The sequence below is a fragment of the Balaenoptera ricei genome, chromosome 15 (genome assembly GCF_028023285.1).
Source record: "Balaenoptera ricei isolate mBalRic1 chromosome 15, mBalRic1.hap2, whole genome shotgun sequence".
NCBI lineage: Eukaryota > Metazoa > Chordata > Mammalia > Artiodactyla > Balaenopteridae > Balaenoptera > Balaenoptera ricei.
The window spans coordinates 65,208,215-65,234,468 of record NC_082653.1 but is presented as its reverse complement, the minus strand read 5'-3'; positions in this window follow the sequence as shown (position 1 = coordinate 65,234,468).

Below are 26,254 nucleotides of genomic sequence, written 5' to 3'. Positions count from 1 at the left end.
AGTAGACCTTGAGCCTCATTATATGCTCATTGTAATACATTAGCTAAATGACACACCCACCAGCACCGTGACAGTTGACAATTGCCATGACAACAACTGGAAAAGCCCATACCAGGACTGAAAAGGAATGCCGCATCAGTTCTGGGTCCAAACCACACCCCTGTTCTTAGATAACTCTTGAATATTCCTCCCTCTTTCCAATCCCCTCCCTTTTACCTCGACCTTCTTATATATATAGTGTCTCCACCCAATTGGGTTGAGGAGTTGATTTGCAAACTAAATTCCTGCTTCTCCTATCTTTGGCCATTAAATAAAGCTTGTGCTCTTCCAGTCTCAGCATTGGTTTCCTTATTGGCTCTGCAAATTAGAGCGGAAAAAGAACCTCCCTCCCTGGCCGAGACAAGGGGTCTCAGCCCAGGCTAAGGCCCCAGAGAGGGTACAGTCCACCAGTTCGGTGACACTTTGAGAAGCAAAGAGCTAGGAGAGAGATGATGGTGACTTGCACAAAGGTGTATCAATGCTGAAGTTAAGGAGTCTTGACTGGGATATGTTTTGAAGTAAAACTATCAATCCTGTTTTGGTTCTCTTTTAACCTGATTACACCAAGGAGAGTATCTCAATTTGATACCAGCATGGCTCTAATACTTTTCTGCCCCCTCCCTTTTATTTTAATAAAGAGAGAGCTGGCCTCATAGCATAGAGCTTTCAGCAGAGAATTCTAGTTAAAATTCGATTTTTGGGGAGGTCTTCGTTGTATTTATTTTTTATGATTGCCTGCAACTTCTGACAAATGATATTGGTTTTCCATTTATGGGAGTGTTACAAAGCTTCTCTTTTCAATAAATGTATTTAATTTTTTAGAAGTGAGAGTTGCTTTAATATAAATCTATGTAGTAAATAATAGTATAGGTGAAACTATATATATACACACACAAAACTAAAGTTGGTGGTTCTGAGTGACTGCAGTTTGGGAAATGCTGTCCTAAGTTTGGATTCCCTGTGGTTCTGCAAGCCCAGCACCTGACATCATTAGGCCCTTCATAAACCCAGGAAGTTCCCACCAACTCTAGTAGCCCACTGTACTTCATCCTCTCCCTTTTCCTGCTGTTCATGCCTGTATTTATTCAACCTCCATTTACTGAGCACCTACTAGGTTCTGGGCCGAAGTCTCAACCTTAGTTCACAGCATCCCATTGGGAAGCATTATACAAGTGATAATGTTTCCTGGAAAGAAGCTTCTCAACAATTTACTTAGTAAAAACAGAATAAATGCAGACATAGGTCTACAATAGTGTCCCTTTCTTGTACTTGTGTATGAATGTGCTTCTCTGAGTGGGAGAGAAAGAAAGAGATGGGATTGGAATGCTGGGAATGACACCCCTCCCTCCCCCACCATATCTCCAAAGAGGGTATTGCTTATGTGAATGTGACCTGTCATATGTGTCCAGTTGGGGAAAACAAAGGTCAGGAGCTAGTGTAAGTTATGGGACATCATTGGAGGATTTTAAACAGAAGATTTTAAGATTGGGTTTGGGTGTTAGAACATTTAGGACGTCTCTTTGCTCAAGTTGCATAAGCTTATTGGGCCTAAATATCTCTATTGGTTCAAGAAGATAGATAATATTTTCTCTTGTAACATACAAGAATTCCTAAGATAAAGTGACACCAAATCACAGGAACATAGGTGGATGGATTTTTACCAAATGTGGAGCGCATCTCTGAGAATGGTCTGACCTAGGACGCGGACGCTGGGGCAGACATGGCAGTGATATGGAGGACCTTGGGGGCACTTGAGGAGAGAGGCAGTCGCTCTTCCAAGATGCTGACACTTGAGCAGCAAGGAGAGGACGTGTGAGTGCTGGTAAAGGGAGATCTACTCTGGCCAGGGAAGTCAAGGAAGGGTGTTAAATATGACTCCACAAGAAAAGTTATAAGGACACTCCCACCAGATTGATGTAAAATCGGGCTACTTCTCACAAGGGCAACTCTACACAGCCTGTGCTGTGGGGAGTTGCTGCAGGGATTTATTTAGTGATGATTAACAAGGTGAAATTCACAAGTGGGAAATTAAACATGTTTTAACACAGTTAAAAGTCCTTACACTTATAATGATTATATCTAAGGATCAAATGTGATGACGGTAGACATGAAAATACCTCATGGGCCACAGAGCCCTGGGTTACTCATCCTGTTTGCTGATGCATCTCTGTGGGGTAGGCCGGGTGCACCCCCAAATTCTCAGTCCAGTGCTCACTCTCGTATTGCGTGGCTTTTGCTTTCCTGTAGCCCTGGGAGAGAGGCTGGCTGTCCCTCAGCGCTTTGAGAAAAGAGCACCATAGACATACGTCCCCTCTCCAGTCACCTGTGTTTCCTTCCTTGGGCTCCACGTACTTTCCTGGTCACCATGGCGACTGTTAGGTATCCAGGTGTGGGCATCATGCCTGGCTTTGGGGTCTGAAACTCTCCCTCCTGCCCCTGGTTCATTCTTGGGTTCAGATGGTGATTTTTGGTTGCTCTGGACGAAGTGGGTTGAGAAAATAAGAGGCCAAGGCAAAAAAGGGTCTGAGGTAGTGGTTCAGAGCTCTGGCTTGTGGAGTTGGGTGGACGCTGGTTGAATCAGGACAGGTTCAAATCCTGGCTCTGTCACTTGCTAGTTGTGTGACCCTGTGTCGGTATGGGTCCTCCAAGAAACCGACATTGCTCTGAGAAGCAGTGTGCAAGAACTTTATTAGGGGAAGTGCTTGTGTGAAAGAAGTCAGACTGTGATGTGAGTCTGCCCGTGAGTGACGGAGAGAAGGAGAGAGAGAAGTGCCTGGAAGTGTCCACATTGTGCAGCCCGAGGAAGTTTGGGGCATCCAAGCGGCTGTCAGAGGAGCCCATGTTTTCTAGGAATGAGCCTGCCTTAGTTTCCCTGTTGTACCCGACATTGATGGGGTGCGATGGATTTCAAATCCAGCAGGTGCATTCTCATGGTCACCACACCACTTAACCTCTCACAGGACTGTTTCTATGATCAGATGATACAAAGTGTGTAAAGCACATGAGATCTGGCATAGAGTAAGCCCTCAACACATCTTATTATTACCCAAATACTGTTTCGAAGTCAACAAAAAGAGTTTCCTTTTCCTTTTGTTACCAAGCATTCCTTACATCAGAGGCTGCTAGTTCAGATTCCCTGTAAATGAGTGGGCCTGGTGTAAGACATTAGGGAGTGGCGGGGTCTATGGTAAACTAGAGAGCACATGTCCCATTTAAAACATTTTGAAAAAGAACCTGATCCAGCCAAAGCAAACACATGTGTGAGCTGAATCTGGTCTGTGGCCCTCCAGTTTGAAACCTCTGCCTGCTATGCACATTGTCTAGAGTAATTCCTGATATTGTGGTTTTGCACAAGCCAGGAGGTCAATTTAATTAAAATAAAAGAAAACAAAAATAGTTCGGTTGATTTTTTTCCCCCTCATTGACTAATTTATGGTGTGTTTGACCAAACAGAGAGATCTGATGTGTTGATTTTTGGTTTTGTACATAGCTTTGATGTTGGCTTGTCTGAGAGGTTTAGAATGTGGATGTGGGGAGCTGAACAGCATGGGTTGGGAATGAGGTCCTCCCACTTAACAGCTCTGGGATCTTGGGCAAGTTATGTGATCTCTCTGTAACTCAGTCTCCTGTTCTGTAAAATGGGGATTATAATGATACGTCCCTCATGGGGTTGCTACGAGGATTTAATACATGGAAAGAGCTCAGAACAGTGCCGGAAACATGGTAAGGCTGAATAAATATTGATGTTATTCTGGGGTTGGGTGAGGGAGAGAGAACATGGCTTTTCTTCATCCCTTTGTTTCATGTAAGCCTAAAATTTAATGATCGGTGTAACACCCAAGTAGGAACGAGTTTCTTTTATTCTGGTGATATAATCATATATAATAATGCCACTTACATAAGCTTCCTTACCTCCTTGTTAAATCCACCCACACTCTGCTCCACTTCATGCCGTTAAAGCGTGAAGCGTTCCTCTCTCTCCCAAAGGGAAAAAGATACCCAACTTTTTACTAATTATCACTTTAAAGCAGGGACCAGTGGGGGGGTGCCGGGAAAAGTGGATTTGGCAGTGCTCTTGATTTGTGGGAGTAAAGTCTTTAGTCTGGAAGCAGTGAGTCAGGCCTGAAGACCTCAGAGGAACCAGCAGAATCATGGAGCCAGAGGCAAACCATGGCCTCCCCCAGATCAGGCAGGCTCAGCCTATGCCTTAGAGCAAGAGTGTCCAAGAGCCAGCCCTCTGCAGACAAACGCTCATCTGCTGTTTCCTTTCCTTCTTTCTTTCTTTTTTTTTTTTTTTGAATCTGAAACATGCTCTACATGTGATACATGCTCATTGTGGAAAATGTAGAATATAGAGGGGAACAAAATAGAAATATAAAAGTCAGGACTTTTTCAGCTGTGTCAGAAAGGTTTTGTGATTTTGACTGCTTCGTTCAAAAATATCAATTAGATATCTCAAAACTCAAGTCGTCTATTTCCTTGGTAGGAAAATTAAAGAATACAGATAAGCAAAAATGAAATATAACTTATTACTGGATGGAGCTGACAGTAAGACTTTTAAGAAGGCAAGTTAAAGATAGGGTTGAAATAAAGGCATTTGTTAGGTCTCCTCTTATGACAGCCTATAGTCCTTCTTTGCACTGCTTTACATATTTATAATTATTATTTAATTATTTGCAATTTCTTATGTAAATTTATTATGAAACGTTTCAGGAACAAAAAACCTATAAAGTCTAATATAGTGAACAACCATTTACCCATCACTCAGCTTGAGAAATGTAGCATAACAAATACAATCTAATCCCACCGTGGACCCATCTCAATCTTGTGTCCTTCCTCTCTCCCTCCTTTCCCAGTGGTGACCTCAATCCTCCAGTTGTATTTTTATTCCATGCATATTTTTATACTTTCATTGCATATGTAGTATCTGTTATCAATATATAGTATTATGTTGCATATTTTAAAACTTTAAATAGAATCCTGCTGTACATATCATTCCATGACTTGCTTTTTTGTTAATTATTATGATTTTGCAATTTATCAAAGTTGTGTTTCACTCATTTTCTTTAGTGTTAATTTGTTACTGATAGCATTTCACCGTACAACTCTACCATGCTTTATTTGTCCATTCTCCTGTAAACGGACATTTGGGTTGTTTCTATTTTTCTGCTGTTACAAACAGTGCTGCAGTAAACATTCCTGTACATTTCTCTGTGAAAAACCGATGGAGCTTCTCCAGGCTTAGGGTATAAACCTAGGAATGGAATTGCTAGGGGCTATACATCTTCAACTTTACTAGATTTCACCCAGTTGCTCTGCAGAGCTGTTGTACCAATTTCCACTCTTCCCAGCAGTACGTGAGAGTTCCTGTTTCTCCAACATTTGGCTTTATCAGACTCTCCATCTTTACCAATTTGATGTGTATGAAATACAGGTCTTTCACACCCATTGTTAAGTCCGAGAGAGCTGGGATCATGTGTTGCATTTGCCATGGTTTCCCTGGCGCTTAGCCCAGCTCCTGGAACATAGTGGATACTCAATATTTTTTGGTTCACTGAGCAACACAGTTTTCTGCATGTAAAATCCCTTTGCAGCTTGCTGGAGAAGATGCCCGTTCTCCAGGGAGTCTTACTTCTGCCTCATGCTTCTCACTTGAAAATCAGAAACCTCTCGGGGACTGAATGGAGAGAACACTTTTCGGCTGCCCTATTTGGTTTCATTACAGCAGCAGTTCTCAAAACTTACCCATGCATCAGAATCACCTGGAGGACTTAAAACTCTGATCACTGGGCTCCACCCCCAGAGTTTCTCATTCAAGAGATCTAGGGTGGGTCCAAGAATTCACATTTCTAACAAGTTCCTAGGCATTACTGATACTGCTGGTCTGGGAAGCACACTTTGAGAACCATTGTAGTTGAGAAACATTCAATCCAGACATTTTGGATATGTTCTGTGTGGAATATACTTAAAGGGACTAAATGCAAAACTTGAAGTCATTCCCAAAGTGGACAGTGGAAAGAAAAAATGTCACATCCAACTCCACTTGACTGGAGTAGGGAAAGGACAAGCTTGAATTCTGGGTCCCTAGAATGTTCAAGACAGATGGTGGCCCATGCAGAGACTGATATAATTCAGTAAGAATATACTGGGAAGTTTTCATCTACCCAAGAATCTTGCACAAGATTTCAAGCCAGGATCTTTTTTTCCACTGAATACTCCTGAGACCATCCTGATCTTCTCTCTCCCCTCCTTCTCTTGCTCCTCCTCCTCCTCCTCTTCTTCCTCTTCCTCGTCTTTCATCATCATCATCAAACATTAATTCAAGTGTAGGCTTGACGGTCAGGATACCATAATAAACATAGCTACCGTTTATTGAGGGGTCGATTACAAGTACTTTTGTCAGCACTTGCTCATCTAATCCTCCCCCTAATCCAGGAAATGGGGTCCACTATTAGATCCAATTTGTAGGTGAAGCTTAGAGATTACACAGCCAGTAATGGCAGAGCTAGGCTCACACTCAGCTCTCTCCACCTCCAATGTCTTGTTTTTTCTACTCCTATACACTATATTTTTGTGCTTCTCAGTTTCCTCATTCATTCATTCACCAAATATTTACTGAGCATCTACTAGGTGCTAGGCACTGTGCTGACGATGTGGGCACACAAGACAAACTCCCTGATATTATGGTGTTTACAGTATCCTATTATTCTAGTCTATAAAATGAGATGATGCTGTCCCTCTCTCAGAGCTGCTGTAGGGATTAGGGGAATGTGTGCCTGGTACCTAGTAGGTGCTCAATAAATGTTGGCTCCTGATCTCCTTTTCCCCCAAGACCTGGTAGTTTTCTAGTCACATATGTAGGGGAGAACTGTTGGAGACTATGTTCTCCTAGAATGAGGCATTGCACTGTCCTTAAAATTCATGCAGCCCATGCCCTATTGACCCACCTGAGCAGATGCTCATTTTCCTGTCTCTCTGGGCAAGACTCAAGTTCTTGCTCCCTTCTGCCTCTTCACTCTCCCATCTCCCTCCCCATTCTAGCCAGTATCTCAGACTACACATGAGTCTCGATAGACCAAAGGTAGTGGGCAATGCTTTGGAAACTGTCTGTGCAATTCTGAGAGTTGAAAAATGGAGAAATATGGGCTCCAGGCAACTGATGTGATGGAGAATAAAGAAGATGATAGAAACACGTAGCTTAGGAGGATGGGTTTGCACAGCAAAAGTAAGCAACAAATGTCTATGTAGGGGTGTTTTCCTTCAAGCATCTGGAGCTTTTGAAGAACTTGGGTAGGAGAAATCTACATTTTAGGAATCTAGGCTGCTATTTATGTAATTCCCATCTCCGACGGCTTTGACTCCACCTTTGCTGCCTGTGTGCTAGTCTTTTCTTTTTCGGGCTCAGTTTTAATGATTTCCTTTATTTATTTATTTATTTATTTATTTATTTATTTTTTCCTAGGAAGAGGGTTTAACTCTGCAACATAATCCATGCACTTAAGACAAATTGGAGATTTCTCATGACAGACAAGACAGTTCAGAAGGGAAATGTCACAGGAAAATTGTACATGTCTTTCCATAGACTTAGCAGAAGCAACACCTGGATTCCAGTAGCCAAACAGATGTAACTGGCTTTTGGCATTTCCATCCAGATACCCCCTGTGGTGGGTTAAGTTGTCTGTTTTTGTTCCTCATCAACCTTGTGACCCGGGCAAAGTCCCTGATCTATCAGAGCCTCAATTTTCTTATCTGTGGAAAATATATATATTCTCTGGGGTAGTTTTAGTGGGGAGGATTAAATGAGATACAACTTAGAAATTCTTAGCATGTTATCTGGAGCATATTTACATTTTATAAACAAGAGCAAAAAATTCTTACTATCAAAACTTTCTTGTGAAAGCGTCTGAAGCTCACACAGCAGTGTAGGGGAAGTGGAATTCTCTAGCCCTGGCTCCAGCTCCTTGTCCTGCCATCTCTGAGACTATGGGAAAGTTATTTCCCTCTCTGAGACTGTTTCCTCCAAATTTGGCAGGAGAGAGACAACTAGAGGGAAGGTTGAAGAATTTTTAAAGCCCAAAGAGATAGTAAATAATAACTTACATGTAATATGCTATATATACACACTATGTAATATATACTATTTTATATATTTTATATGCACTATGTAACAGACTAATATACAAGAAACTCTACTACATGTAGCACATTATATAGTATATTCATACTATATATACATAGTATACTTATATATACTATAATATATAGTACATATTATACATACTATATATTTATATATACTATAATATATATACTAAAATATATAGACTAGAATTATATAACATATGTAATATACTATAGTATACTAGGTATTATAAATTGTATAGTGTATAATTTTATAGCATATAAACACTACGTAATACATGCAACATGCTCTATTTATCACATATACTATATAACATATGAATAGACGTATATCAAATATACTATATAGTGTTTATAGTATATAATATATACTATATATACTATATTATATTATGTAATGTATATGATATATATACACCATACAATACACACTGTAATATAGATGCTATATACTGTATTGAGTGTAATATATTGTGCTAGTGTAATATATAACATGCTGCTCTTATATATCTATATAATACAGATACTATGCTAATATGCCAGTATTATATACTATGTAATATATGTATATAACCATCTTTCATCTATGTTATACAATATATAATATGTTATATATTATATCCACTATATGTAAATACTATATACTATGCAATATGCCATATATCAGTATATAATAATGTAGAGATGAAAGTTTCTGTAAATGGAAAAGTCGTGAGTATTAGGAGATGCCGTTATTCACACAGAGATGTAAATGATTGGTAAGGTTTAAAATGTGACCCAGACTCATAATATTTTACATTTTACCATTCTCCCTTGAAATATTTCTCTGTGTCTTTACTGCTCATTGAATGGCACCATCCTTCCCCAGGGCGCTTGACAAAGAGCCAGGAGTCACAGTTGTTCCTCTTTCCCTTCCTCCCACTCCTACACCCTCGCCGTCCCATCCTTTGGTTCTGTTGGTTCTGCCTCCAAAGCACAGCCCAGATACATCCAGTTCTCTGCCTCTCCCATCACCGCCCTAGTCCAGGCCCCCATCACTGCCTGCCTGGATGGCTACAGTATCTTCCTAGCTGTTCTCCCTGCTCCCTCCCTCGCCTCTTCATAACCCACCCTTCACACAGTAACCTGAGTGATCCTTCAGGGAGTAAATCAGGTCACATTACTCCTCAGCTGAAAACCTTCACTGGCTTTTCTATCATATTTAGGATAAAATCCAAACTCTTTGCTTTGGCCTAGGAGACCCTGTAGGAGCTGACTCCTGACATTTGACTTTGTCTGGTGGTACTCCGCTGACCTGCTTTGCTCACTCTACTCCTGCACACTGGGGACCATTCAACTCTCAGGTATACTGTGCTTGATCCCACCTCAGGGCCTTTGCACTTGGCTGTTCCCATTACCTGGAATGCCCTCCCCCCACGTACCTACATGGCCCTCTCCCTCACTTCATTCAGGACTCTGCTCAGATGTCACTTTATCAGGGAGGACTTTCCTGACCACCCTATAGCATATTACATCTGCCCTCCTACCATGTGCTATCTGACTATATATCTCATACTATATATAAAATCTGTATATATACATATATCATCTACTGTATATAACCTACGTCCTACCTTCTGCAAATGAGAGAAAGGACCCAGAGCTTCTAGAACAGTGTGTGGTTAATAGCTGTGATTAATAATGGTCATAATTATTACTATTAATTTCTTTTATATTTATTTATTAATTTTTAAAATTTTTGGCTGCATTGGGTCTTCATTGCTGTGCACGGGCTTTCTCTAGTTGCGGCGAGTGTGGGCTTCTCTTGTTGCGGAGCACAGGCTCTAGGCGCGCGAGCTTCCGTAGTTGTGGCACGCGGGCTCAGTAGTTGTGGCTTCCAGGCTCTAGAGTGCAGGCTCAGTAATTGTGGCACACGGGCTTAGTTGCTCCGTGGCATGTGGGCTCTTCCTGGACCAAGGCTCGAATCCATGTTCCCTGCATCGGCAGGCGGATTCTTAACCACTGCGCCACCAGGGAAGTCCCTAATTTTCTTATTATAACACTGCTGTGTGAGCTTTTTTTTATGGCTGACTAGCATTCCATTGTATACATATACCACCTCTCCTTTTTCTTTTTCTTTTTGGCTGTGTTGCAAGGCTTGCTTGTGGGATCTTAGTTCCCCGACCAGGGATGAGACCCAGGCCCTTGGCAGTGAGAGGGCAAAGTCCTAACCACTGGACTGCCAGGGAATTCCCACTGTGTGAGCTTTTAAAGGTTTTAGACAGTGAGAAATTATATAGCTACAGTTTAAGGAGGATTACTGTGTACCACGCATGTGCTGAGGTTCATTCATTTATTTATTTATTTATTTATTTATTTATTTTTTTTTTTTTTAAAAGAAGCTGGCTGAACTACATTGTCTCCAAGGATCCTCCCAGATGTATCATTCTGTGCCTCTCCTTAATGCGTTCTTTTTTTTTTTTTTAATTATTAGCATCTTTAATTATTTATTTGTTTATTTATTTATTTTTGGCTGCGTTGGGTTTTCGTTTCTGCGCGAGGGCTTCCTCCAGCTGCGGCAAGCGGGGGCCGCTCTTCATCGCGGTGCACGGCCCTCTCACCATCGTGGCCTCTCGTTGCGGAGCACAGGCTCCAGACACGCAGGCCCAGCAATTGTGGCTCACGGGCCCAGCCGCTCCGCGGCACGCGGGATCCTCCCAGACCAGGGCCCGAACCCGCGTCCCCTGCATTAGCAGGCAGACCCCCAACCACTGCGCCACCTGGGAAGCCCTCATTCATTTATTTTTAACTCCATCTCATTTAACCCTTACTATCACAGCAATACCTTGAAATTTGTATTATTTCAGGAGGGGATGTGAGCTCAGAATCAATTTTATTAATATTGGTAATAACAGTAGTAAGAGTTATTAAATGATTGAATGAAAGTACACGTGGCCTGTTCTGAAGCTGTTTTGCGTTGCATCAGAAGACAAAGCATTCAGCTCCAAGAGCGCATTGAATGGTGAAAAGTCAGGCAGTTTGGAAGGGGAGACATCTAGTTTGTCCCAGAAGAGTCCTTATCCAGGGTTGACCTTGGAGGCACCAAGATTTATTTATTAGGGAAGGCAGCCTTTCCTCACCTCCACTGCCTACAGATCCACGGCCAAGGAATTTGAGAAATGGCTCCCCTAATCCTTCGGTGCAATCTGTTTGCACTGGACGACAAGCATCCCTGGCCTCCAGGGTCTGTACTTTCACCAAGTCAGTGATAAACCTTGAGCCACATCGGAGTTACCAGCCTTGATTCTGTCGTCTGGGACCTTCCGACTCCTTGTGGTGCACTCACACCCACATGCCCTTTAATTTATGACTTTTACTGAGTCTTTTGTGAAGTCATAAATTGACCAACCCTCCAGCTGGTTCGAGCCCTCATCAGGAAACTGTCATCGAAGTGAATCACCTTCTCAGCTGCTGCTCTCTCCCCCAAGGTTCATCGCAAAGGCTGGGATGTTTCCTGCAACTTGCTTATAGAATCTGTCAGTTCTAGGCAGCCCAGACCCGCTAAGTCAAGATTTTTTTTTTTTCATTAAAAACATGTAAAAGAAAAAGTGGAGAGGAAATGCTTGTATTTGGTCAGAGGCTCTTTCATCTTAGTACAGCATTCTGGAAAATCCTTAGTTTCTGCTGTGAAGTAGATGAAGTTGACATATTTTAATTTCTGGCCCAGAAATATTCTAATTCCTGAACCAGGGATTTGGGGACAAGACAGAGACTGACATATTCCCAAGGTTATCTGGGAACCAGCAACTTAAATACAAATGGGGATTGGACCCTGGTCTTGGGATGGACTTGGGTGGAAGTGATTCCTCTAAAAGCCTGGGGTGCTGGAGAATTCAGAAGAGCTCCTCAGACACCTGTCAGGCCCTGTGCTGGGGGCACAACATGCATTATCTCATCAATCCCTCAACAGTCCTCTCTTTCATCCCCATTTTACAGGTGGTGAAGTTGAGGCTCACAGAGCGTATAATTCAGTCTAGGTCACATGGATAGTAAGTAAGGCCAGGATTTGAATCCAGATCCTCTTTACTTTTATCATAATTCACTCATTTGAATGTGTATTTCAGTGATTTTTAGTAACTTTAAAAAGTTGTGCAACCATCACTATAATCCATCACCCCCACCACCACCACCAAATCCCTTGTGCTCGTTTGTATTCAATCTCCATTCCCATCTTTAGCTCCAGGCAACCCACTAACCTACTGTATGTCTGTAAATTTACTTTTTTCTAGACATTTCATGTAAATGGAATCATACAATATATGGTCTTTTCATCCGGCTTCTTTTATTTGGCCAGAGGTACATCCATGTTGTTGTGTGTATTAGTAGTTCATTCATCTTTATTACGGAAGAGTATTCCGTTGTATGTGTGTACTGCATTTTGTTTATCCATTTACCAATTGATAGGCATTTGGATTTTTTCCATTTCCTGGATGTTATGAATAATTCTGCTATGAACATTCATGTGTCTTTGTGTGGAGGTATGTTTTTATTTCTTTTGGGTAGATTCCTAGGAGTGGAATTGCTGGGTTTAATGGTAAGTTTATGTCTATCTTTATAAAAAACTACCAAACTGTTTTTAAAGTGGCTCTTTCATTTTGCATTGCGCTCAGGTCCTTGTGAGTCTAAAGCCCATGTTCTTGACCACTGGATTATGTATTATGTCTCACATTGCTCCATGCCATTACTAATCAATTAATTTCAACAATCGTTGCTTGATGTCTGTCTGTGCTGGTCCTCGTCCTAGATGATAGGAATAGAGAGATGAAAGAGATATAGTTTGTTTTCTGCTTTCTGTGGTCAGTTGGATAATTCATCACAATTCTTCTGCCACATTACCTTGCAGTGTAGTAGATGAGTGGAGTGAATTCCCCACCCAGGATGTTGGGTGTTGGGAAGGGCCGTCTCTGTGTACAGTCTTTTGACCCCTGCTTGGCCATATAAGAATAGGCTTGAGCCTGGAATATTTCCTTACTGGGAGACAAAGAGCTCGCACAGCCTGTGCTGAGCTTATGGCCTTGGGAAGGACTATCTTTCTCTGTTCCCAGCTTGATGTGTACTCCTGTGTTCTGCTAAGCGCATGCATAGTGGCCCTCATGCATGCCGCAGCTTCCTGTATTTCAGACCCCGGGAGGAAGGATTGGGGTCCATGTGCTGCAGCATGACATGGGGTATGTGTTGCATCAGCTGTGGATCCTCTGGCCATAGGGAACTGGCGCATTGCACAGGGCTGCCTCTTGTGCACACTCCGTCTCCTCTCTTGCTGCAAGTAAACGCTGGACCACTTGAGCCTGGTGTGATTGCGGTCTGTTTTCAGTGACATCGAATCATGCATGGTCTCTTTCTTGGGTGACCCTTGTCCGCCTTTTAACTTTGGCTGCCCTCGTGTTATACAGTTTATCCTGCCGCACAGCCTGACACCCAGAGAATGGTGAAACATGCTGTGGCCAATGGGACATTAGCAGGTATGATTGCACACTGATGCCTCCGGGGTGTTTGTGTGCTTTGGCTCACCTCTTTGCACTCTTGTGATCCATTATAGAAAAGCGTATCCTGGTTAGCTGCTGCTCCTTCAGCCTGAGGCTTAGAACAAGCATGGAGTGGAGTGGATCTGAATCCAACTCACAGCCTAAAGCTATGTGCGGTTTCCCTGTCTCTGCTGTTACTGAAGAGAAAGAAAAAAGGTGGTGGATCGTGTTGTTTCCACTGCTGGCCACCGGGTGGCACTGTCAACCTGGGACAGCTTGGTTGCTGGTGTAAACACCTGCCCTTCTATAATCAGCTCTGCAGTTCTGGGGCCCGGAGTTTGCAAACTGCATTTCCTACGCCCCTCTGCCATACGGCTTCCTCTTAGGGTGCATTGGATGGAGATCAGAAGGTGGGAAAGGAGGGAGATTTCTGTAGCTGTAGCAGCAACAGGAGTGGAGTGATTCCAGACTCCAGTATCCCAGGTGGAGGCAGCACCTTTTGTGTGGTGCTAGCCCTGGTGGAGGTGGCCCCTCTTTGGTAAATGCAGAAGTGACTGCAGTGGCATCTCTGGTAGTACAGCATTAGGTGCAGGCTCACAGATCCAACCTAGGGGCGGCTTCTGATATCTGTTATCATCCCTTCTTTTTGCTTATCAGACCCTCTTTTCCAATTGATCTTACACTTATATCCAAAGCCTTATAATCAGTTCATTTGCTTGAAATACCTAGAGTGGTATCTGCTTTGCTGACACTATTGCTTTCTGAAGCATGAGCATAGGAAACCATTGATCTTGGGGTGGGTGGGAGGCAGGGAATGATGAGAAATTGTCTGCTTCTGTGCATGAGGAGAGCATTGGCGAACCCTAATCCTAAAGGCCCAGGAGGGCTTCCAAATCATATTATTAGTTCTCCTTTTTTGGGGATCATGCCACATTGAACATAGCTAGTCAATGATTGGATGCCAGGTAATTGATGCTGAGACTTTTCTTGGGCCTTCTGATTTCTCGTTTATCCTGAAGATAACCTGAAACGAACCAGTGATATACTGAGCTAGTTAAACTGAGCATCAGTCCAGGGGTTCTGCTTCTTTCTCTCCCGCCCTGGCCTTCTAGGCAAGCCAGGTGCTAAGCTGCGCCACCCACAGAATGGCGGCCTTCCTCCCCAGTGCCCTTGCCTTCCAGGCTTGCCCCAGCTTACCTGTTTTTCAGAATCCACGAGGTCCCTTTTATTAAAGCCCATCAGGATCCAGAGCTTTATAGACGATGTCAGGAGGAGTGAGAAAAAGGCACTCTGGCACAGTTGTGAAAACGTCTCCTGAGGTCTGCATCAGCCCCAGGTCTTTGTTGATTACTTTAAGCAAAGCTCTTCAGTTTCTCTGTGGGGCACTTCTCTCCAAGTGACTACAATCAGGTTAGGCAGGTGGTCAGGGAAACAAGGCCGAACAATGGGTTTTCTGTTCAAGTTAGTTCAGATCAGCAAGAAGCCCTAAATCTGATTTTTTCAGCTTCACTTGGAGAGAGGGAAAAGTTTGGTCACCCTGCTGAGGAGAAAAATAAGCCATTATTGCTCAAAGAAGGTACCTGTCCTAGATTTGAGGGACACACGTTGTCCTGGATGGTTTCTGGGTCTCAGTGGGATGGCCTGTTGACCTCACCCCTGTGTACCTAGGAAGGGTATGAATGTGAAGGTGGATCCTTCATGGAGCCGGACTCCCAGGATCTGATATCTGAAGCTTCTAGCGTCGTGTCAGCTTATCCACTTTCTCCAACTCCCCACTAGAGAAATCTTATTTCTTTACACACCTGTCACACTGATTTCATTTCAGTCACACAACCCGCCTGGTCCTTATCACACTGGTTTGAAGAAGCTGTAGAAGGACCCCTTTCCTAGAACCCAGGCAGTCAGTGTGCAAGCCCAGTTAGACTCACTGTAGTCATGTGCCTTTGGGCAAGTCACTTCACCTCTGAGAACCTCAGTCTCTCCACCTGTAAAATGGGGGTGGCACTAGAGCCTGTGCTACGTACCTGGCAGGGTTGTGGAGACCGTCAAAGAGAATGATATAATGTAAGTGTTGGGCAAACAGTAATTCTCAGCTGTCTGAGTTTGTGCCTGTTCTCTTGCACATCCAAAACTGTGGCAGCACACAGAACAGGTTATATTTTATCTACCACTATTCAATTTTATCTCTTAATCAACTGGTCGACCCTTGGATGGCACCTGGACTGCTGAATGTGCTGACCAAGGTCTCTTGTACATTTATACGAGAAAGGTCTTCTATGTTCTAAGCTATGGCTTCTCAAACTTATATGTGCACATGAATCCCTGAGGATGTTGATAATATGCAGATTCTGATTCAGTAGGTCTGAGGTGGGGCTGGGGATTCTTCATTTTCCACAAACCCCCAGGTCGTATCCATGCTGCTGGTGCGACGATCACACTTCGAGTAGTGAGAATCTGGGAAATATGGTATCTTTTCTTGGCGTACTCTTGATGTTATGCTCCGCTTGTATTTACTTGTTTCAAGTTTAACTCCACCTTCTAAAATTTTGTGTGGCTCATTCAGCTCTACAGAAATCAGACAAATCACTGTATTAGTACGTAGCCCAACTGTAGGAAAAAAACAGATGAAGTTTGCACAAGGACCAGAACCTGGCAGCGCACTGTGAAGGGCTCGTAGCACACCACTGGTGTCAACGTGGTACAACAGGAGTGGAAGCTGTCACACTGCTCAGGCCAGAGGTGTGGCCATTTTCCCTTCATGAGCAAAACCGCTAGAGCTTGCTCATTTTTGCCTTTCCAGGTGACACTGACCCCCAATAAACGTTTGATGGGCTGTGTCTTCAGTGAGTAGGAAAGTAAGCAATCCCCCGTCCCCTGTTGGCTGTTTATTACTCCAAATTTCAGAAAAACAGATGATATCTTCTATAGAAACTCTCCTCCTTTACACTGTTTTATTTCTTTCCACATACAGCTGAACTTGTCACCCAGCGCTGAATCTCCACCCATCTTGTCCTGTAAGTTGAGATTTACAAGGGCAGAGCAGGGAGAGGAGCCTCAGGCTCTGCTGGTTGGTATCTCCTGAAATAACCATGATGATAACTTTTAGTCTCAAGGCTCATATTGAAATCCAAATCTATTGTTCATTTAGAGGGGATACGTGGTCCTCATCAGATTGGCACCCGCGCTGCTCTCTTTCTCCCCATCCACCCCAGAGCAATGGTGCTTCATGATGACCAGATCCTTTTGACATGAACAAGTTCAGTGGCAAAGTGTTGGGTGACTCAAAAAACTCATGCATCAAAAGATAGAAAACATTTTGTATTTTTATATTATGAAGCACTGGGGAGTATAAGAATCGTCCTTCCTTTGATGCTCCCCTCAGTTTCCTTCCTCCCTCCCTCCCTCCCTCCCTTCCTCCCTCCCTCCCTCCCTCCCTTCCTTCCTCCCTCCCTCCCTTCCTCCCTCCTTCCCTCCCTCCCTTCTTCCCTTCCTCTCTTCCTTTCTTCCTCCCTCCCTTCCTTCCTTCCTTCTTTCCTTTTCCTTCCTTCTTTCCTTCCTTCCTTCTTTTCACCCATATCTACCATTTTGTGTAAAACCCATATGTTGGAGATTAGAAAATATCTAATTTTCTAATTAGAGGAGGGGGAAAAGGATTCAAAAAAAGGAAAATGGAAGGTAAATAAATTTTATAATTTTTGAAGTTGTAAGTGTCAAGATTTCAGGCTTTTATTTTACTCCCCACAAAGCAAGCTGGCAAATAAAGAAACCCTGCAGGGACTGGCACAAAATGAGCAAAGTTTTAGAAGCTTTTCCTCAGGAAAAAAAAAGTACTGATTTACAAGCAGGGTTATCTGTTGTGTGGATTTGGAAGGAGATGAAAATGTATCACTAGCCATCTAGACATTTGTCAAAACAGCTGAATTCTATGAAGTGGAACAGGTGAACGAAAGAACCAATACCAGGGAAAGAGGTTCAAAATGGGCTCTACTGTGTCAGAATTTTTCTACAAAGACAGAGAAGCTTTCATCTGTGTGGGATAAAGGCTCTCACTAAGTGAGAAACCAACAGACCTTGGGAAGAAGGGGCGTTTAATTTCACCTTGTAGGGCATGTGACTTTGTCAACTCTGGATGTGTGGTCAAATGCTCTTATGCTCAAACATGTCTCAGTATCCCTCAGCATCCTTCCTGGGTCCAGGGGCTCCTGTCTGATTCAGGGATTGAGTGCCTACCTCTTGGATATGAGGAGGGGTTCAGAATACCTTGATTTACAGTCCTGCTGTGACTGTTCACAGAGGGGAGAGGTAATTCCCCAAAAGGAAAAAGGGTGCTGTTATCAGAAGAATGAGGAGTGGATGCTGGTCACCTGAAAAAAATACCTCCTGTTCTTGGAGGATGATACTTGATTCCAACATTGAATTCAGCTTCTGTTGATGTCACAGTTGTCTGATGAATTTTGGTCTGACATTCTATGCCATGTTTGTTAAAAGTGCATTTGCTCTACTGAAGCATGACATCCCAGGAGCAATGAGCACTCTTTTTTTTTTTTTTAAATATTTATTTGTTTGTCTGCACTGGGTCTTAGTTGCGGCACGTGGGATCTTTGTTTCAGTCTGCAGGATCTAGTTTCCTGACCAGGGATCAAACCCGGGTCCCCTGCATTGGGAGCGCAGGGTCTTAACCACTGGACCACCAGGGAAGTCCTGCAATGAGCACTCTTAATAGTCAGATCTTGGTTTCTAAATAGCATTGTCTATTAAAAGTTACCAGGGCTCCTTGGAGAAATGGGTGATTCCAGGGCTGGGACAGGAAAAGTACAAGGTATACCTGAAACATCCTTTTTTTTTTTAATCGCAAAATATGGAGTGCTAAAAAAAAATGGAGGCATATCACAATGAAACAGAAGTTAGCCTGAAGGGGCTCCCACTGGCTAAATCTGGGATAATCTGAACATCTAAATTAAAAATGATAGTAGTGGATTATAACAATAGGTAGAATTAAAGGAGAGTCCATGAGTCCATACTGACATTAAGATAGAAAAAAAGACAAGAGAGGGAGAAGAGAAAGTGCTGAAGAATGTCAACTAATAAACGTAGAAGGAATGTTAGACTTAGAAACTCACATTTTTGTAACCATCAATAAAATACTCAGTTCATGAAAGAATCAACAGCCTAGGCTGAAACCATTAGATGAAATATTACTGGGAAAAGTGTGGCATGAGCCTCAAAATATCTACCTACAGATCATTTATTAATTTACGATAAAGGTACCTTTAGAATGTAGAAATGTGCAGGCACCGCCTTAGCTGAGTAATCAAACTTATCATCATTCGCCTCCTGAGGTAAGAGCACTGAGCATATCACAGCAATACTTACGCAATATTCTTGCCAAAAATATAACCAGGAGGAGAAAATGCGATAAATCCAAATTGAGAGGCATTGTGCAGAACAACTGGCCTGGACTTTTAAAAAATTGAGGACACAGTGGGGGGAAGGGGAAACGGGGACGAAGTGAGAGAGTAGCATTGACACTACCAAATGACTAGTGGGAAGCAGCCGCATAGCACAGGGAGATCAGCTTGATGCTTTGTGACCACCTAGAGGGGTGGGATAGGGAGGGTGGGAGGGAGACGCAAGAGGGAGGGGATATGGGGATATATGTATACATACAGCTGATTCACTTTGTTGTACAGCAGAAACTAACACAACATTGTAAAGCAATTATACTCCAGTAAAGATAGAAAAAAAAATCAATGCCATAAGAACAAACAAACATGTTTGGGAACTGTTTTAGATGAAAGAAGAATAAAAGGAAAGGACAATTGAATGTGATATATGATCTTTGATCATAGGGTCCTGGGCCAAAAAGAAAATAATCCAGCTTCAAAGAACATTATAGAGACAATGGGAAAATTTGGATATGGACTGACTGTTAGTTAATTGTATTTTACTGATAGTAATTCTCCAGAGTGTGATAATTGTACTATAATTTTATAACATAGTGCTCTTTTTTTTCTTATTTTTTAAAAAATATATTTATTTATTTGGCTGTGCCGGGTCTTAGTTGCGGCACGTGGGATCTAGTTCCCTGACCGGGGATCATTTTCTTTATCCATTCATCCGTCCGTGGACACTTGGGCTGTTTCCACCACGTGGTATGTAGTCTTTGCGTCTCCTTAGTTTTCTCTGACCTGTGACAATTTCTCATTCTTTCCTTGGTTTTTATGAACTCGATAGTTTTGAGGAGGACTGGTCAGGAGTCTTGTCAAATGTCCCTCAATTTGGATTTGTCTGAAGCTTTTTTTCTCACAATGCAGACTGGGGAATTTTGGGGGAAGAATAGCCCAGAGGTACATGCTACCAACATGACTTATCGATAGTGATGCTGAATTTGATCACGAAGTTAAGGTCGTGTCTGCCAGGCCTCTCTACTGTAAGGTTATTATTTTCCTTTCCACACTCGAGCTGTTTTCTATATTTGTTAGAAGCCAGCTACTAAGTCCTGCCCACACCCAAAGGGAGTGGAATTGGTGGTAATGGGGATCTATAGATATTATCTGGAGTTTTTCTATACAGAAGAATTGTTCCTTTCCCCCAATGTATTTATTTATTCAACCATTTACTTAAATAAGTATGAACTCATATATATTTATTTTATACTTTGGGTTAGAATCCAATGCTGGGCTGTTTATTTTTTGCTCGAATTGTTCCAGCTTTGGCCACTGGAGGCTCTTTCAGATTTGCTCCTGTGTGCCCCCTCCTTTTTTTTGAGCATTTCCTTACTTTTTGTCTCTATGAGATGCTCCAAGCTCATTTTGTATTTTCCAGCCCTAGAATCAGCCATTTCTCCTGGGAGCCCTGGTTCCTTTCATAGGAGAATGGTATTGAGACACCAAGCCTGGCAAGTGGGTGACAAACTCTATTTTTATTGCTCTTTAAACTTTCCCCTATTCCCCATTAGGCATAAGCCTCACCTCGGGCTTGCTGTCTTTCTCCCCATTTTATCCCTATAACTAAAATATTAGTTATTTGTTGAATGAATGAAGTTTATTGGAACACATTTTAGCTTTTTCCTTTTTTCTTTCAACATTGCCACTAAATTTACTTCCATGTAATGCTGTCATATAGCTAGATCAAGAAAGTGTGCACTGTCTTGGCTTCCTGTCATTATGAACTGACCGAGGTCTCATGTAATGAAGGCATGTATAGTGCATTCATCGCGTACGTACTGCCATGCATGGCTTTCACCAGCAGGCATCCGTAATCAATGCGTATTTGCAATTCACTGTTACTTGTTTGTATTCCTGGCCAGCGGCTTGCAAAGGAAAGATGCGTTGTTCCTCATTCTCCTCCAGTTCGTTTCCTTCCACCCATTTCCAAATATCAAAATTGGATCAGTTCCTCAAGGCCTGACTCCAATGTCATTTCCTTCACGTTGCCTTTCTATCTTCCTGTCTCATCTCTGAATCCTGTGAGTTCAGTGTTTGTACCTACACAGTGGTATTTACATTTTATTAATTGTACTTATTTGTATATGTTATAATGCTCCTATAAGACTGTAAGTTAATCACAGGCAGGATCTATATCAGATTCAACTTCTTGCCTCCAAATAATAACGAGGAATCAACTGTTAAAAAGTAATTGGACATTTAAAAAATTAATGTAACTTTTAATCTGTATTACCTATCATTAGTATGTAGTGATAGCTAAATTCCAGGAGGAAAAAAAAAGCAAATAAACCAGCCGATCAAAAGGAATGGGAAACTATAAAAATTAAATTCTAGTGATAAAATTACAGGTGATTTCTATGTAGAAGAGAGCTAAAGAATCTGAGACTACAGTGAAGTTCCCTTCTCATTCTTAACCATTCAGATTTTTTCAAACAACAAAAACAGCAATACATAATAACATCTGGCACTGAAGGGGGTATGGTGAAAAAGTTAAATATATACATGTGTATATATATCTATTGGAGAGGAATCTGGCCTAGAATTACAAAAGATATACATACAAGAAAATTTATTAGTGTTGTTTGTAACAACAGAAATATATATATGGTGAAAAAAATATAGTAAAGTAATAAAACAAAAATATAAAAACAAAAAAATATAGTAAAGTAAAACAAATTAGAAACACCTGAATGTCCATCACTAGCAAATGATCAGGTACAATTTGGTACATCTAAACTATGGGATGTTGTGTAGCTATTAAAAGCAAATGAGATCTCTAGCTATTTTCCGGGAGTGATGTCCATGGTGTGCTGTAAAGTGAGGAAAGGAAGGGATGGAGTGATGAGTAGAGAGCTCTTGCAAAAACACCAACCCCCTGGAAGTCAGTGCTGACAAGGAGAAAGGCGTGGGAAGAGACCAGCCAGATGGGTGGGGGCAGAGGTTATACCTCTCCCACAGGGTGACCAGGGAGCCTCTCACTCAGAAAAGGACACGCTCACTCTCTTAGTCCATTCTGGCTGCTGTAAGAGAACACTGTGGACTGGGTGGCTTATAAAGAGCAGAAATTTATTGCCCACAGTTCTGGAGGCTGGGAAGCCCAAGATCAAGGCGCTGGCAGATTCAGCGTCTGGTAAGAACTTTCTGGTTCACAGGTGGTTGTCCTCTCGCTGTGTCCTCATATGGTGGAAGAGAAGGGGAAGCTCTCTGGGGTCTCTTTTATAAGGGCACTAATCCCATTCATGAGGGCTCCACCTTCATGACTTAATCACCTCCCAAAGGCCCCACTTAAAATACCATGACCTTGAGGGTTATGATTTCAATATATGAATTTGTGGGGGACATAATCATTCAGTCCATTGCACCTTGGCAGTGGCCATGATCTGTTAGTCTTATTGACTCCCATATGAAGATAACATTTGTGTCTAGTGCTTCAGAGGTCTTGGATGTTGTTTGGGGATTTCTCTGTAGGTTGCTCATGTCATCATGGCATCTGGAATTTAGATGAGAGAGAAGCAATTCATGTTGATTAATTTTTTTGTTTGTGGTGTTTGAAAATTCTGAGGTTTATCTTTTAGAGGGGTGAGATTAAAAGGGCTGAGTATCAGCCTTCCCCTTTTTACTTAATTAGAAAAGGTTTATAGAGCAGTTAAAATGTCATTTTATCCATACAAATGGATGCCCATTCAAATGGATGACACACATCTAAAAAGATGCTCAAACGCACCAGTGTCAGAGAATTGTAACTTAAAGTAACAATGAGATATATCTCTCAGGCTGGGAAAAAAATGGAAAAGACTAATTGCATCTCCTACCGGGGGGGGGGGCGGTGGGTAGCAGGGAAAGGATTATTCTTTTATATTGATGAAGAAAAGAATTCCTTCAGCTGTTTTGGCCACATTTATTCAAATTAAAACGTGCAGATTACTTGAAATTATTAAATAATATAGGCAATAAAATACATGCAAATTTTAAAGAATAATGATAAAATAAGCATTCATGAGCCCACTTCCAGCCTGAGAGTTGGATCATCACCAATACTGTTAAATCCCCTGGCAAGCTCCTCTCCAGATAACCACAATCCTATTTTCTTGCTTTGTTCTATTAAAAATAGTTAAAAAGAAGTACATATACTCTTTGATCCTGCAATCTCTCCCCTGGGACTCCATCTCATAGAAATAAATAGCCATAGTACATAAGGACATTTGAGGAAAAGATTTATCGCAGCATTGTCGTTATTTGGAAAAAAGGGGACACAACTGCATGCTTGTTAATGACTGAATAAATTACAGGACATCCACACCATGGAATTTTGTGCAGCCATTAAAAGCGATGAATTAGAGTAATACCAGATGCCTTGGAGGGCTTTCCATGGCATGTTGTAGAATGAGAAAACAGGAACAAGGAGTGTGAGGAAAATGACAAATGCCCATGTATTGCATAGAGTGTGTAAAAACATATAATTGCGTGTGACTATATGAATATGGAGACAAATTTGGAAGACTATACTCTAGGTTGTCAGAAGGGATTACCAGAGTGGGGGAAGAGGGTGAGATGGGAAGGGAGGGAGGATTGGACAGGCGAGCAAAAAGGGAAGGAGAAAAGCTTATGTGGGTCTCAGTTGCTTCATCAGAGAAACAGGGATAAAAATTCCTGTCTTTTTTTGTCCTAGGGCCTATGTGAGGATTTCACAAATGATGCAAAAGCTTTTTTGAAAATGTTCAAGGCTCTGCCCAAATGTGTGACTGTAGGATTTATTATCCTACGTGCAATTGGTAATTATAATAGTGATGTGGTATTGAGACAATAATTTTATTATTCTAGGCCTAACATGGTTTCGTCTATTAGACAGGGATAATGAGATCTAACCCGAATGATGGCCAGTGTCCTTCCAGGTGAACTAGTAAAATCACAGTGCCTGGGATGCCCATCGGTCTGTATATTCCTGTCCTCGACCACGGTAACGTTCAAAGTATGACCCATTTGGCCTGATTGCTGAATCATTCCCCGCTTTGGGCGTTTCACCCAGACCACTTTCAAAACAATCTTGCTGAGTTCGCCAAAACTGGAGATGTTTACTTTCTCAGGGCCACACCACCTTGGGTTCTTTGGATCACGATGAAATGAAGGTCGCCAGGCCATATGGGATATACACAGTGGATTCATTTGTTAGGGCTGCTGTAACAAATGACCACAAACTGGTGGCCTAGAACAATAGACATTTTTTCTCTCCCAGTTCTGGAGGCCAGAAGCCCAAACTTGAGGTGTCAACAGGGCCACGTTCCCTCTGAAGGTTTTACGGGAGGACCCTCCCTCTTAGCTTCTGGTGGTGGCTGGCAGTCCCTGGAGTTCCTTGCCTTGTTCCCATCACTTGGATTTCTGGCTCCGTCTTCACGTGGCCTTTTCCCCTGCATCTCTGTGTCCAAATTTCTCTCTTAAAAGGATGCCAGCCCTCCTCCGGTATGACCTCATCTTAACTGATTACATCTGCAAAGATGCTAGTTCCAAATAGGGTCACATGCTGAGGTTCTGGGTAGACATGAATTTGGGGGGACACTACTCAACCCAGTACAGACACAAGAGAGGGTGTCACACCCTATTCCCTGCTTTCTGTCTTCTGCCTGAAGGTGGGCTTCTCATGGAACCCCAGAATTGCCATCACCCAATCTGAGATGAATTTCAGTGGGTTTTACTAGAGATTTGTAGCTGAGCCCCTTCAAGCATGACCAAGCCACCATGGTGAGGAGGGGTGTGGGGTGTGGTGGAAAGCTCGGGGCACTTTTTTTTTTTTTTTTTTTTTTTTTTTTTAAATATTTTAATTAATTAATTAATTAATTTTTGGCTGTGTTGGGTCTTCGTTTCTGCGCGAGGGCTTTCTCTAGTTGCGGCAAGCGGGGGCCACTCTTCCTCGCGGTGCGCGGGCCTCTCACTATCGCGGCCTCTCTTGTTGCGGAGCACAGGCTCCAGACGCGCAGGCTCAGTAGTTGTGGCTCACGGGCCTAGTTGCTCCGCGGCATGTGGGATCTTCCCAGACCAGGGCTCGAACCCGTGTCCCCTGCATTAGCAGGCAGATTCTCAACCACTGCGCCACCAGGGAAGCCCTCGGGGCACTTTTACTGTTGCCTTTGGGTGGGAATAATGGACCTCTGGCAGCACCCAGCCACCATCTTTCTTGACCTTCTTTGGTACTCTGATGCGCAGGTTTTTCCTTCATTTTTGCAGAAACGTGAAAAACAAACAGGCATGAATTCTAAAACTAAGAGACACTTAGGGAACAAAGAACCTTTCGGCACAGCATAGTCATTAAACAAATTCAAATTTTCAGCCAAGGACCTCCAGGCAGTGTCCAATCCCTGCCACAGAGCAGCTGCTAGTTCAGTGGAAGGAGCTTGAATGCCACGGTGGTCCTGCCTGGAGCCAGTGTCTGTTAGTCTTGCTTCCTTCCCACCAGACAAAAAGGAGACTTACCCATGGGGCCTGCTGAGGTGCACTCAAGACTCTCCTGCAACAAAAAGTGAGGGTGCACAATGAAAACCTCAAGGAAAGGTTTTAAAAATTGTGCCGGTCATGTCAGTAATCAGGACAAATCTACTTTTTATTTATTAATTTTTCTATTGTGGTCAAATACACATGACATAAAATTTACCATTTAAGCCATTTTAAAGCGTATAATTCGGTCCCATTCAGTACATTCACAATATCATGCAACCATCACCTCTACCTAGTTCCAGACTATTTTCATCACCCCAAAAGAAAATCCAGTGTCCATTAAGCAGTCACTCCCTATCTCCCTCTCTTTCCAGTTCCTGGCAACTACTAATCTGCTCTCTGCCTCTATGGATTTGTTTATTCTGGATATTTCATATAAATGGAATATGCTACCTTTGTGTCTGGCTTCTTTCACTGAGCATCATGTTTTCAAGGTTCATTCATGTTGGAGCAAGTGCTTCATTCCTTTCTATGACTGAACAATATTCCATCGTATGGATATAATACATTTTATTTATCCCTTCATCAGTTGGATAAGCCTATTTTTAAGCTTTTTTTATCCAATAGGTAAGCAATGTTTAACAACTTTTTATTTTTGAATAATTTTAGATTTACAGAAATTTATAAAGGCAGTAC